Source organism: Cynocephalus volans, chromosome 5 (genome assembly GCF_027409185.1).
Source record: "Cynocephalus volans isolate mCynVol1 chromosome 5, mCynVol1.pri, whole genome shotgun sequence".
Lineage (NCBI taxonomy): Eukaryota > Metazoa > Chordata > Mammalia > Dermoptera > Cynocephalidae > Cynocephalus > Cynocephalus volans.
This window is the reverse complement of record NC_084464.1, coordinates 34,712,045-34,727,382: the sequence shown is the minus strand read 5'-3', so window position 1 is coordinate 34,727,382 and position 15,338 is coordinate 34,712,045.

Sequence of the window (15,338 nt, the reverse complement as noted above, 5' to 3'; positions counted from 1 at the left end):
GCTATTCTGCACACAATACTTTGTTATTGTGGCCATCGTGGGGAGGGGTGTGCACGGTCTTAGTACATTGATTCTGAGTTTTTAAAATAGAATGTTCCCAACTCGCCTGCCCTAAGGAGACTAAGTATATTAATGGCTTAATATTTGCAAGCTGCTATATATTCTCACAGCAAAGGACTATACATCTCATTCGTAAAACACAACCTCAAGAAATAGAACTATATATGAAATAAGCCATACCAAAAATACATTTTACTTTCTAATATAAAAAACCAACTTCCATTATTAACCAGCTTCCAAATTGTTGATTTGTATTAACTCTTTTACTGTTTGGCCACAGGAAAAATAAAGACAGCATTTTGATCACAGCGTCTTCTGTCAAGAAAAGATGAAGGCTTCTTCTATGGGTAAGTGGTTTTAAAATCCCACAAAATTGACACATTTTAGAAGTCTGCTCAGCAAACATAAGTGCTCAAAATTATGAAGATTTTGGAGGCCATAATTTTCTCAGCTGGATGAAGTGGATAGCACTAAGAGGCCTCATAGATCATACCATGTTGTCATTTGTTATGTTTTAGCACACTACAGAATTTGTGTTGTCAAGAACATTGGGTGGGGTGATTTATTAGCTAGGATTGATCATGCTGCTAATAGCCCAGATGGCTTGAATTTTGGAGTGGGGAGATTTCTTGTCACTGAGCATGAAGAAATAAATGCTAAGTTGCCAAGAGACAAAGGGGCCTTGACTTAGAAAAAATTCATTTACCTGCCACATAGGGACAACATCCAAGAAGCAGTTTTTGTTTTCCTTCAAATGCACACTTCGGACTCTTATTTTTTGCCTCAGGGAGCAATGGACATTTTATGTATGTGAAATGTTTTTCTGCAGTGGAGCAAACTTTTGTCAGCCCTCCCTCTGGGGCGATGTGAGCAGTGCTTTTAGAGTTCCTCTTTGGTTTCTGCTGCAAGTACCAAAAACATGACCTTGCCTGCAAGGCTTTTGCAGCTGAATGTCTAGAGCTTTGACGTTTGCATTGACTTTCAGTGATTTCCTGTAGGCTAACACCTGGAAGCCATCACCTGCAGCAGTCCAGGGCACTCTCCCTTGCCCTGCACTGCAACATGGCTGTTAAGGGAGAGGCATTGACCCACCAGGCAACACAAACAGGACAGACACCAGATTGCCTCATACAAAAATGACAGTGCCTGCTCAGAGCTGATCATCATGATTACTCAAAAACTCAGATGAGATTGGAGGAATAAAAAGAGCAAAATATCCCTGAACAATAAGCAACTCAATTTTGCTTTTTTGTCCTAGGTGATATATAGTTAGGCAGACATTTTTCCTCAGTTTTCCCCAATAACAAGTCACCCTTCCTCTCTATTGATCTGCATTCTGTGCATTCAAAAACCAGGATCTCAGGCTTTACCGTACCCCACCAGTCAGTGCTCATGCTAGACTCTTGTTAGCTACTCTCCTGTTGCAATTAGACTAAATATAAAGTGACAGTGACAACGCTTGGGAAGAGTGAAATCGGTTCCTTATTTTGAAGAAGCCTTGATATGTTATCAAGTTTGAGGCTGGCTTCATGTAGTTTGCAATTAAATGTTTTCTTTATAACATTGAGTCACATGTACATGAGGGATTTATTCTTCAAGTTTACTTATAGAAATATAATAAAGCCCTCGTTGTCTAAAAAGTTTAAGTGCTGATTTATTAAAAATGGATTTGTCACCTGATAAATGTGTACTTAGAAGAAGAGCATTTGCCCCTATGGAGGGATGCTGAGCTTGAGAAATTTCTGTAATTAAGAACATCTCTCTTCAGGTGAATGGCATATGAACATGTCTAATCTTGTACACAATCATTCTTCTATACAATGATATGTATCCTGTGCAAATTTGCAATGCTCCATTTAAAAGCTTTTTCTTCTTCTTCTGTGCACAACAGGGATAATAAACATGCACCTCTCTTTGAAGTAGAATGAAGAATGAATCCATGAAGTCAAGGGGCATTTTGAAGGAATGTAAAACAAAAGGTGAAAAACTTGACTAACAACCATTTGGGGATGAAAATCTTTTTTAGTGGGAATTCCATTAACTGATCAAAGAGGCATATGTGTGTGCACACACATTCATGCAGGCTCTTAAACTAGAAGGCTAAATTTGTCTTTCCATGTGCTTTATCAAATGGGTTTGGCCAAAGTCTTATTGACACCAGCACTCCAGTGTCACATCAAAGCACATTTGTTCAGTACAGCTCTGTAATTCATTACCTGAATTTCCTATCTCATATGTACTTCCATTTGTTCACTGGCTAATGTTTATTCCTTCCTAAGAGCACCATTCTATTTGAAGAAGGAACAGTCTGGCTCACTCAGATGTGGACAATCATTTCCACTGGCGAAGCCAGACAGAAAAGTGTTTCTTCTTCCTCAAAGCAAGAGAAGCTCGTCTGCAGACTGACCAGGCATCTGAGACCTGGTTCTAGAGATTTTAAAGGCTTTCCTGAGCCTGAAAGTTTAGGTCTACCTGACACCATGTTCACAATTAGCAAAGAACCACTTATCATTGAGTAACATTGCTGGTGTGTTAGTTGGCTTAATAGTAATTAATTAGCTTTTGAGCCCCAACCATAAACAACTTACTGTGTTAGGCACTATAGATATAGTGACAGACAGAATAGACATAGCCCCTGCCTTCATAATACATTCAAGGTAGTAAGACAGGCATCCATTCGTTCTTAAATCCTGCCATTTAGACATACTCGCGATGACTCAAGGTTTTTCTGACTTCAGCCAGACATGTCTACACTGTCCCATACTCAAGGTAGGGGCAGCTTAAAGGAAGCAGAGGAAGAGACCAATAGGCCTCAAGCTATTTCTGACAGTCTATACTATTTTCATATCCTTTCCTATTCCATGACACCATTCTCTTATTAATCTTAACTGAACTAAAATCAACAGTATCACATTGTCTCTACTTCAGTGTCAGCAAAACTGAAATACACTAAGTGCGACCCATACTCTGATTGAGGGACACCACAGGAAGACCTCAACTGGTATTTTTCTTCACTGAACTCAATTTGCTTTCCCTAGCTTATCTTTGTACAGGGTTCGGTGGATGTTGAATGCTGGTTTCTCTTCTCCTCCCCTTTGATCAGCTGGAAAAAGTAGATTTTTGGTCAGGATAATAAGCTAGGTAAATTTCATAAAACTTAGAGAAAACATTCAGCATATAAATTCTATATCCAATATTTTGGATCCAAGAAATAATCATTTTTAATTTGTTTCTGTTTCGGTGCTTTTACACATGGGATCTCTGGGGGTCTTGTTTTATGAGCAGAATGAATCAAAAATTTTTTGGTGCTCTACTACGGTGAAGCCTTCATATGGTGAACATTATCTGGAGACCCAGTTCTTTTCAGTGAGAATTTCGATAGGTAAAATAGAAAATGATCAGTGAGCTATGAGGACTATTATAATGAAAACATCATTTAAAATGAAGGCTTCAACATCTGTTTCACTTTCTAATTACAATACAACACTCCCTCCTGACACCCAGTCTCTCCATCACCACTATAAACCACAATCATAAAAATGTTTAAGAAATGAAGTGATTTACATGGTCGTATGTGTTTTGTATTGAGAACCACATGCATGCTTCAATTATGCTCCTATCATGTGCCAGATGAAATCAGGTGGGGTGGAGGGAGGGAAAATATAGCTTTTGTACTAACCAGGCAATTCTTTCTTCCATAGATTTCCACTAAAGTCTCACATAAATAAAAGTGGTCTTAGGAGAAAGAAAAAAAAAAAACCCCAGCTGAGAAGAAATAAACTTTGGGAAACTCTTTCAGCCATTTATTAAAAACCTACCATGTGGCTGGCCTGGTGCTGGCCTCTGGGAACAAAGGCGTAAACAAAACTGATAGTCTTAGAGCTGGCAGCCCAATTCTTGAAAGAGACATTTAAAGAAAATGATTGCACACATAAATATATAATTATTACTGTGATATTACCATGCAGGAAAACGGCAGGGTTCTATGACAATGAAACTTCCATCAAAAATCCCAACAAGACAGCAAAATCCTAAGAAGACAGCAAAAAGACCATCTGAAGCATTCTTCAGCCTTTTAGAAACACAAGTAGAGTCAAATTTCCAGGATTTTTTAATTTCTGAAAGAGCAGTAATTAGAAACAGAAAACAGCTAGGGTGATCTAAATAGATATTGAAGATGTAATTAATAGACTTAAATTTCAAAAATTTCAGACTTCAAGAATGAGAACATTCTGTAATTGATGTCAGCTTTTATACAAGAAGTAATATGTCTAATGTTGATTAATACAGAACAATCCAATATGCAGAAACAGAGCCATGAATTTTCCTGAACTTGATGGTAAGAGAATTCAGACAAGAATTAGAGCAAACACATTCCTAACCTAGTACAGGGTTACACTCATTTCTTGGAGAGAAGAAACTGATCATTAAAACAACATGATAAGAATATGTATACATTATATATCACATTATAACATTTCATATACATTTGTCAATACATGCATGCTACATATATTACATAATCATATTGAACATACTGTTTAAACTAAGTCTATAATATGTTGTATTAGTATAAGATTGGCTATGCTCCTGGAACAAACAATTCCTGCATCTTAATAGTTTAAAACACACTCAAGCAACATGTTCATTTTGGTTCAGGGAGACTCAGTTCCATGGTGTTTTCACTGAAGAACTCCTGATGATGAAGTTTCTGCTGGCTGAAAAGTGTCCGATCATCATGGTAGTGGAAAGGCTGAGGAAGAATTTTCCACTGGTTCTAAAATTCTTCCATCTAGATGTTCATTACATTTTGTTTGTTAAAGCAAATTATGTTCACTTAGATTTCATTGGTTAAAGCAAGTGATATGGGAATTGTTAGGAATCCTTCCATTTACCCCAAGCTACAGAGGAACGAGATCTTTTCTTCTATAAAACACATATACTTACCAGTCAAGATGGCAGAATAGATGGTCCCCAGCATCACTCTCTCCCACAAATTAACCACTTTACAACTATTAAGAAACAACAACAGCCACGCTGGGGCTGCTAGAGCTCAAGGGAAGAGGAGGAGAGACCTACGGAGTTCATGAAGGCGGGAGAAGCCACGATGAGAGAAAGAAAGGATCACTCCCACCATTTCAAGCACCAGCCACTTCAAGCCTGGCCCTGGTGAGCTCACAGAGCAAGATCTGCCAAAAGTCACAGCTGTGCCCTTCGGATGAAGTTGCTTGGAGGCAGCAGGGTAGAAGAGGGCCTTGGTGGCCCCCAGACCAGCAAGACCACTAATAGGGTCCCCATGGATGCACATAGGAGCAAGGAGCCACAGACAACAGAAAAAAGGAGCCATTTAGAGGCCAATGAGTCATTACAAGGGACCAGAGCATGGCCTGTCCCATGGGAAGTGTTTGGAGCACAGGCAGTGGGGGAGAAGGGCCCACAGGGGGAACATTGGGGCACAGCATGGACAGCTGATCTGCCCCCCCAACCCCAGTCAGCACAGGCCCACTCAGTGGAGACTGGTCAGGAATATAAAACTGCACGTGGTGTAGTTTGCTGAAGAGACTCTGGCCCAGACCAGAGATTCTACACAACCCAGGTGTACCAGACTTCACAAGACCTGGAAGTTCACACAAGGTCAACAATTAAAACCTGCAAAAAAAGCCTTCCACAGGGAATCAGCAGCAAAGCAGCAATTTAGCTCAACCACAGGGCTCAAGTGCTGGTCCCCACAGGAAGTTCCCCCATTTGAGAAGTAAGCAAAGGACAACAAATTAGTTCAGTGCAGAGTTTAAGTGGTAGGAACAGTGAATAATCCAACACAGAACTGAAGGGAAAAAAAATACCCACAGATCAGAGACAAAGTTTGATATTAACTAGTAAACGTCTAACACCACCAAAGAACAACTGTAAAACCTAGAAGGACCAGAAGCCACCTGGGCTCCAAGGCCAGGGACGGGGGACAGCTATGGGCCTCAGCCACACCCCCTTGACAACCACACCAAGCCCAGTGATGACCACCAGGCCACTGCCAGAAGCACTCCAGGCTCCTGATCCAGGGAGCGGGGGGGATTGAGGCCCTCAGCCATACCACCCCAACATACACAACCAGTCCAGCAGTAACTGCCGAGCCACGACTGGAAGTGCCCCAGGATCCTGAGCCAGAGTGGTGGGGGCCCTAGAGCCTCTGTCACACCCCTCTGACATCTGCAACCAGCCCAACGATGGCCACTGAACTGCCACCAGAAAAACTGCTCCCGAGGTGAGGTAGTGAGGAACCGAGGACTTCAGCCACACACCACTGACATCTGCACCCAGCCTAGCAATAACCAAGCCACCACTGGAAGCCCCCTGGTCTCTTCCCTGCTAGAATGAGGGGGATGTCATGGTCCCCTCCCTCCTCCTCCTTCCACCCTATTTCACTCCCCCTTCTCCAGCAAATGCTCTGCAACAACATCTTAGAATGATGCATGGAGCCGGGGGAAGTCAAACCCAACCACAGCCAGGTGAAGAGTACACCAAAAATACCATTTCCACATAGGTAGCCCTCCATACACAGCCACTGCGATTGCCATGGCTGCCACAAAAGTGGCTAGTCTCTATAGCAGCAGTCACAGTCACCATGCAGATGGCACACCAGACTCTCAACTACACTGACACAAGGAGAGGCACCCAAAAAAACAAGTGGTCATCTCTCTCTCCACAAAGCACACTCCAGAGTAATAGAAGAAGCATCTGCTTTATGATAACAGGGGAGGACTTGACCACACCTGTCTCAGCACTGGACAGATCATCCAGGCAACAAACCAACAGAGGACAGTTCATCTGTCAGATGGAGAGAACAAATCTATGGTTATTAGAGTGGGTAGGAGGGAGGGAGGAAGAGAGGGAAAAGGGGAGAGATTGGATGAGGGGCATAAAGAATAAATATGATTTGTAACAATGAATATGCTAATAAAAAATAAATTTAAAAAACGCATATACTTATTTAATATACATGAAATCATGTACTATATAGGCATATTACGTTCTAACATCCATTTCAATAATGTGTTGTTAAATATTGGTATCTTCACTAAGTTCGCCTCCTATCTACAATAAGATACTGATGCTTATATCAGGCAAATCTCATAAATAGTCCTTGCTTTCCACCTCCCTTTCATAAGTTGTATCTAAACAGGTGAACACAGCTTACTTCTACGTGGGAACACAAGCCCTTATGCACACTAAACAGAAATGGGAATATTAAAGACATCTCTTCAAGAAGGAAATGGTTTATAAAAACTCCATTCATGCCAGTAACTGGGACACGGTATATTGTGTTTGTAAGATGGAATTAGTGATTAAGAGCCTGCAGTAATTGAAAGTTAAAAGAGCAGAATTGGATGACAGGGTAAGGCAAACTGAGAAAGTCTGATTAATATGAACTCAATTTGGTCATTAAAAAACAATGTTTAGGGCTGGCCAGCTAGTTCATCTGGTTGGAGTGCAGTGTTGTAACACCAAGTTCAAGGGTTTGGATCTCTGTACCCTCCAGCTGAGCCCCCCCAAAAGTGTTTTTCCCTAAAAATAGTATAATATACAAGTATTAATAACAACCAGTGAGAAACAAATGTTTTCTCAATGTGTTTGACAAGGAAGGAAATATTGTAAGCCATCATTTTAAGGAAACGAAAATTCATTTCATTGGAGACTTCTTTGATGTATACAAAAGGTTTTTTGCCTATAAGTTTATATTTAAACTGTACATATTGTGCCAAATAGCTCCTGTCCCTCCTTCTTCCAAAGCACACATACACAATCCCTTGCCCTAGGAACTCACTGAAGGCTTCATTTCAATAATAGACTATAAATAATAGAGCATATTTGAAACAATAGCTAACTAAACATGAGCACTTCAAAGACAGCCTGACAATTTTTTTTTTTTTTTTTTTTGGATATCATGTCTTTTTCTGTGATTGCAAGATATGAACCTTGAATATGTTTTTATTCTTCTCTGCTTCTTGTCCTCTCCTGTTTCAAGTGCTATTTGTGAAACAGCTCGTATCCTACAATTTGAATAAGAAATAACAGTGTAAAGAATTCAGTGTTACTTATGTATAGCTGGGCATCTTTTCATTATATCTTTTTAACCAGCTAAAAAAAAGTTACCTTTCTATTTGATTATATGACTCATCAAATTCCTTTCATACACATTAATTTTTTTTTATTGTGGTAAAATACACATAACATAAAGTTTACCATTTTAGACATCTTAAAGGATAAATTCAGGGCCATTTTATACATTTATAATGTTGTGAAACCATCATCCCTATCCAGTGTCAGAATAGTTTTATCATCCCAAAAAGAACCCTGTGTGCATTAACCAGCCACTTCTAACCTCTCTCTACCAATTTGCCTATTCTGGATATTTCATATAAATAGAATTATACAATATGTGGCCTCTTTGTCTGGCTTTTTTCAGTTAGCATACTGTTATCAAGATTCATTCATGTTATAGCATGAACTTCGTTCCTTTTATGGCTGAATAATATTCCATTACGCATATATACCACATTTTATTTAACTATTCATTGCTGATGGATGTTTGTTTGGGATGTTTCTACTTTTTGACTATCATGAATAGTGCTGTTATGAACATTCCTATAAAACTTGTTTGAACACATGTATATACTTATTTTGGATATACACCTAGGAGTGTAACTGTTGGAACATAGGTCATTCTGTATTTAACTTTTTGAGGAACTGCCAAACTATTTTCTACAACAGATGCACAATTTTATATTTCCACCCAGCAATACGTCAGGAGAAATTTCTCCACATCCTCACCAACACTTGTTATTTTTCATTTCTTTTACTCTAGTTATCCCAGCATGTGTGAAGTGGTATCTCATGGGGTTTTGATTTGCATTTCTTCAGTGGCTAACAATGTTGAGTTTCCTGTGCTTGTTGGCCATTTGTACATCCTCTTTGGAGAAATGTCTGTTCAAGTCCTTTGCCCATCATTTTTTTCCCTTTTTGTCCGTTTGTTGTTAAGTTGTTCTTTGTATAATCTGAATACCAGACACTTATTGAATATGTGATTTGCAAATATTTTCTTACATTCTGTTGGTTTTCTTTTCACTCTCTTGATAGTGTTTATTAGTGCACAAAAGTTTAATTTCCATGAAGTTCACTTTATTTTTTCTTTTGTTGCTTCTGCTTTTGATGTCATATCTAAAAAACAATTGCCAAATACAAGGTCATTAAAAAAATTTTTCCCATATTTTCTTCTAAGAGTTTTATACTTTTAGCTTTTCTAGTAAGGTCTTAAATCCATTTTGAGTTAATTTTTGTATGTGAGGTAAGAATCCAACTTCATTCTTTTGATGTGGATATCCAGTTGTCTTAGTACCATTTGTTGATGAGACTATTCTTTCCTTATTGAATGGTTTTTTGGAACCCCTGTTAAAAATCAATCGGCCATAGATCTATAGGCTTATTTCTGAATTCTCAATTCTATTCCATTAACTTATATGCCCACTCTTATGCCATTACAACACTTTTTTGATTATTACAGCTTTGTAGTAAGTTTTGCAAAAGGGAAATATGACTTCTCCAACTTTGTTCCAAATTGTTTAGGCTCTTTAGGGTCCCTTGAAATTCTGTATGAGTTTTAGGATCAGCTTTTCTATTTCTGCAGAAAAGAACATTGGGATTTTGATAGGAATTGCACTGAATTAGTAGATTGCTTGGAGAGTATTGTCATTTTAACAATATTAAGTCTTCCAATCCATGAACATGGAATTTTTTTCCCATGCACTTTAATTTTTAAGTTGCATCAAAGATACTTATTTTCAAAATATTTCAGAGATTGATAATATTACTTCTTATGTGTTAGGATGCTAGACATTTTGAAATATTTTATGTCATTATCGGGTAATAAAGGTATAAAATATGTGAAAGATAATAAAATTTCTATCTAGCCCACATAAACGTATTTAAAGGGTTATCTTTTTTAGATAACTAAAATAAAGAAATTATTTTTTATGATTCAATAAGAGATATAAAGGGAAATGTATCTTGACAAACTTCCAAAGCCAAAAGTTTAAGAATATCTTGGTCACATCTGATTTGTGTTAGAATTCACATTACTAATGTGTTGGCATTTTGAAAGTGAATAAATAATAACCCTGTCTTCCCTTGCCAAACTTAAAAACAAACAAATGAACAAACAAACAAAAACATAAAGAAATCAAACACATGGAGTTCAAAATACCAGTGTAATTAATATTATAACCTGGATTGGGGAAATGGCTAAAATAGACTCCCTTAATGAGTTTCCTAATAATTCTCCTAAATAAAATTTATCTCCCATAAGTTCAGAGGAGCAAGCTAGATAAGACCTTTCTTCTCTGATAGGCAGGCAGATTCAAGAAGAGGGAGGAAGAGAGAAAGGGAGGGACCCAGGGAGAGAAAGAGAGATCTGAACAGATCACCATGCTCGGTTCTTTCTCCACAATTACCAATCAAATCAGCTCTTCTTTCAGACCTGAGAACTTGTTGTTAAGGGACAGAAAGGGATCACGTGTCTCATACTGTTTTCTCCCGAGAGTGCAGTGTACATCCTTTCTCTTCTGTGGAAATCTGGGGAGTATGGGGCAAGTGCTACTTTCAGTGCTCTCCACCTGCTCACACACCATGTAAACCAGCCACCTTTTGACCTTATATGGACATTTTATTCTCATCTGATGGGTAAGTGCTGCACAAGCATGCACTCAATCTGTTTTTAGTTGATTTTTCTTTTCTGTGGGATTACAGCTGATTCATCTAAGAAAGATCTAACCACCACAAATTCAAATTTATGTTCTTTATTTAAACTTCTAATTTTGATCTAGGAATGATCATATTCTTATCTCTCTCCCTTCACCTCATTGTTCCCATATGAGAAGTACCCTAAACTTTAGATTTTGAAATATGATTATTGCTTTTGAAATATGGGTAAAATGCCCAAATGGCAATGTCCAGTAGGTAATCAGATATACCTTTCTGGAGCTCCGAAGAGAAGACAGGGATAGGGATGGAGTCTCAGGATCTATTGGCTACCTTGTGGTTATTGAGGTTAAAGGACTGGAAAAGATAATTGAGTACAATATAAGGATAGGAGAAAGAAGGAAACCAAAGACAGAACCCTGAAGTACTCCAAAATCTAGGAGTAAAGCATAAGAAAGGCACCTGAAGTTAGAGAGTGATAAGGAACAGCCAGAGATGTTGGAAACAAATGAGACAGTGGAACCAGGAAAACCATGTTTCAAATAGTGTCAATTGCCAGACAGAAATCATGTTAGATGAGGTTTGAAAGTAACCATTGGCTTGGGCATTTAGGATCATGTTGATATTCTTGTAAAGAATAGTTTCAGTGATTGGGGAGAAAGTAACGCAGATTATGTTAAACTGAGATGAGGTAAGTAAAAGAGAAAATAGTGAAAACAGTAAAAATTTTTGTTGAAGTTTGGCTAAAAGATAATGAGAGTTAAAGAGTAATAAGAGATTTTTTTGTTTTTCATTTTTGTTTTTGTTTAAATACGGTTAATATTTTGCCACACTTATATGACAAGAGAAAAGAGAAATGGAAATTGAGAGGTCGAAGATGTAGGGAAGGAAGGAATTAGTTGCTCGACTTAAGGAGGAAGGTAGTTACAAAACTCAGTGTCCAGGTGGAAGGACCAATTTTAGAGTGGATAAGGGACTTTTATCTTTAATATCTTTAAGGATAAAAGAGGTAAAACCTTTGCAGATAAAGATTCAGGGACTCAAAGTTGAAAGACTTAAGACTTGAGGGTTTCTTTTATTCTTTTTTTTTTTTTTTTTTTTTAGGTAAAGTGAGATAGAGGATAGTTACCTGAGTAGAAGTTAACTAGGACAAAGGTTATCAGAATTGTGCAAGTTTGCAGTAGCAACCGAGGACAATCAAGAAGGAAGCTTATCAAGTACAATTAGTAATTCTGTTGAGCAATGTTAATAACACTAATGATCCTGGAAATTCTTTGGGGGTCAATCTCCACATTTGCAACGCTAATCAAGAGCAACGTTTAGGGTCCTGGAAGATTGGTTGCCAAATGAGCAAGAAAGTAACAAACATTTGGAGAGTCAATTCAATTTTTCAGTATATTTTTCTTGCAGGTGGGACAGGTGGCACATCAAGGGGAAACTGGGAAAATCACACATAAGCCAATGCAAATGAGATGTGTGAAGATTCGATGATATGGAGAACTTGACTAGAGCTCCCTGGTATACTGAAATGGGCCCGGCAAGAATTCAGAAGAATTTGGTTGTTCTTGGGTCATTACTGTACACTCCTCTTCTTTCACTTTTATCCAGATATCTTTAGATATCCACACATAATATTCCTTGGCCCTGGCTGCTTGACCTCATACCCTGAATTAGACGTGACAGGAGGCTCTGCATGATTTTCCTTGAATCTCCACCCTGCGTTTATGGCAGGATGCTTTGCTGATTCCACACAACACAACTACAGACTCAAGGCAGCCTCAGAATAAGGAAGTGTCTCAATGCACACTGTTCATTGAGATCTACCTGATGCTGAGCCCAGGCCCTTGGAGCACCTCCTACCTGGCCTGTTAGATTCTACTCAGGAGGGAGTTCAGAAAACTATAAGCGTAGTAGTGAAACACAAGTAGCCATTCCAGTGTGCATGGGTTCCAAAACTTCATTAATGTTATCATTCACAGTATGGATACATACACTTTAAGGGGTTAACACTTTCCTAATATAAATTATGGTGAAACAGTGAACATATAGTCAGCATTTCTGATGTTGCAACTTCTCTTTCTCTTTTCATCACTGATTTACCCACCTAGAGTTAAAATTTCAAATAGAGTCAGGTATGCAAATTCCTATACACCTTCATAGCAAATTTATGTACAGCTTGAATTCAGTCACTTACTTAGGCCTTGTTCAAAAAGGTGACATTGACTTTCAGGGGCTTAATGTACTATCTATCTGTCTGAGAAATTTCTTCCCATTTTTACATAACTTCACAGAGTACCCAAGGGCCATTTTGTTACAAACCCTGCTCAGTCTTCTGACATCACATTCTTAGCTTCCAACATTTGTCTTCAGTGCTAGAATTGGTATAAATCAAGGCAGGGTGAAGGGCGGATCCCAGGGAAGCCAGATTGCAACTCTCAGAACAAGAAGAAACCACTGCAATGGGCTCCTCTTCTTTCTCCAATAAGATCACGTTTGTCTCCCTGTGTCAAGAAGGAGGTAAAGTCAGTTTTTGTTTAAATTTCCTTTGGTCTATCTAGTACAGTAAATTTGCATTATATATTGTTGTTGAGGAACAAACAAAAAAATATTAACTGACCTACTCTGAGACAGTAGGAAAGTTGTACATTACGGTGTTTAAGTGCATGATTTTGAAGTCAGGCAGATCTGGGTATGAAAATTGACTTTACTAAATATTGATGGTAGTTAATATCTATAATCTTTATTTTTCATGTCTATAAAATGGGGATAAAAATACATTTCTCCAAAAGTTCATATGAAAATTAAATAACACATGCAAATAAAGTGCCCAGTGTGATATGTGGCCCATAATAAGAATTTAGTGAGAGTTAAAACTATTAGTTATTCATTCGTAAATTGTCTTTTAGGAAATAATCTTTTTGATCTAATTAAATGGCAAGTAACTGCAAGCATGGTACAAAACCATCAGAATAAGAAAACACTTTCCCATCTCTAAAACAAGTCCTTGCAACTACAGCATAAGAACATTTTCTCTAGTTGCTTGCTTATACCTTCATCTGTTTAGTAACAATTCACATAACAGAAATCACTATTAACTGGCATCTCTACTTACTCTACCCCAGGCTAAAAAAAATTAAAATCCCATCTCATTTAACCTTTCTAGATTGGGCTTGTTTAACTCCTCAATAATCTTTGTGGCTCACCTTTGAATGCCCCTCATTTTCTCTCCTAATTGTGAGGGCCCAAAATAGATACAGAGCTATAATCCTGCCTGGTGTTGGCATATTCTGAGAATTACCAGGGTGGAAAATGGAGATAGGAAAGGGCTTGGGTTTTACAGCCCAATATTGTGATACCTTGAAAAACAGTCATATGATGCTGATGCAGCTCTCGGATACCACCAATTTGACACTGACATCTCTTTCATTGCCATGTAAGTATCTGGTCATTTTTACTCTTACTAGTGACTTTTTTCCTTCCTTACATTTCTTTATCCTAGTGAGGTAATGTGTGGAAAATCAAGGAAAAACACAATTTGCTATAATATCCTGGAAATGCAAAACAAAGCCACTGGGGCCCAAATGACATGGTGAATTATATCTATTTTCCATGTCATACTCTCTTTTTACAGCCTATTTTCTCACAAGTATTCATATAATTTTAGAGCTAGAAAAGATAGGGACAATAATCAAAATCAGTGTTTTCATAATAATGTGGAAGAAAAGGTTGTATGGTCCATAATGGCCACCTTTTGGAAATTTCCAATGTTTACTGATTTATGAAAGCCTAAAAAGACCAACAGTGAATAAAATTGTTGAAGTCACCTGAATATGGTTTTCTCAAACCTATTTTATAATGGAATTCTTTTGAAGGATCCATAGTTACATCCAATAGAATTTGTGTTCCTGTGGAACACACTTTGAAAATGTTATTATTTCTCAACTTTATTACTGTGTACAGGAAATTGAGGCCCAAAGTGGTTACCTGACTGCTTCTTATATCCTTTATTTTTATTCCCATGAAATTTTACATTATTCCTCATGCCTATGGGGGAAAAAAACCAATTTGATATATGATGTTCATTCTACCTTTGCCTCATGGACATTTATGGCATTTTTCCCCCAAATGACTAAAGCATTTCATCTCCCTTCAACAAAGAGAAATGGCAAAAGTATAGATTTCTGTCTGGAAATTATTTACACCTTAAATGTCTCCTCTCCATATACTTCCTAAAGACATGTCAATGCAAATGTGTCTAGGAGAAATGTGTATTCTTTAGCTATAAACCACAGACTATAGTCTTCAATCTATCTTTGAATATATATTTACATAGCCAGGTTTACTAGTTTCAAATCCTGCTAATATGTAAGGAAATGACAAAGAATTAGGTCACTATGAAGTCATAAAATATACCAAGAGTTGATCAGTATTAATTAGTGTATCAACACATAATGCACAGATCTCATTTTTCAGCTGATGATTTCTACTACCCAAAAAAACTTCATGGAAGAGAATTATAAAAGTTCTTT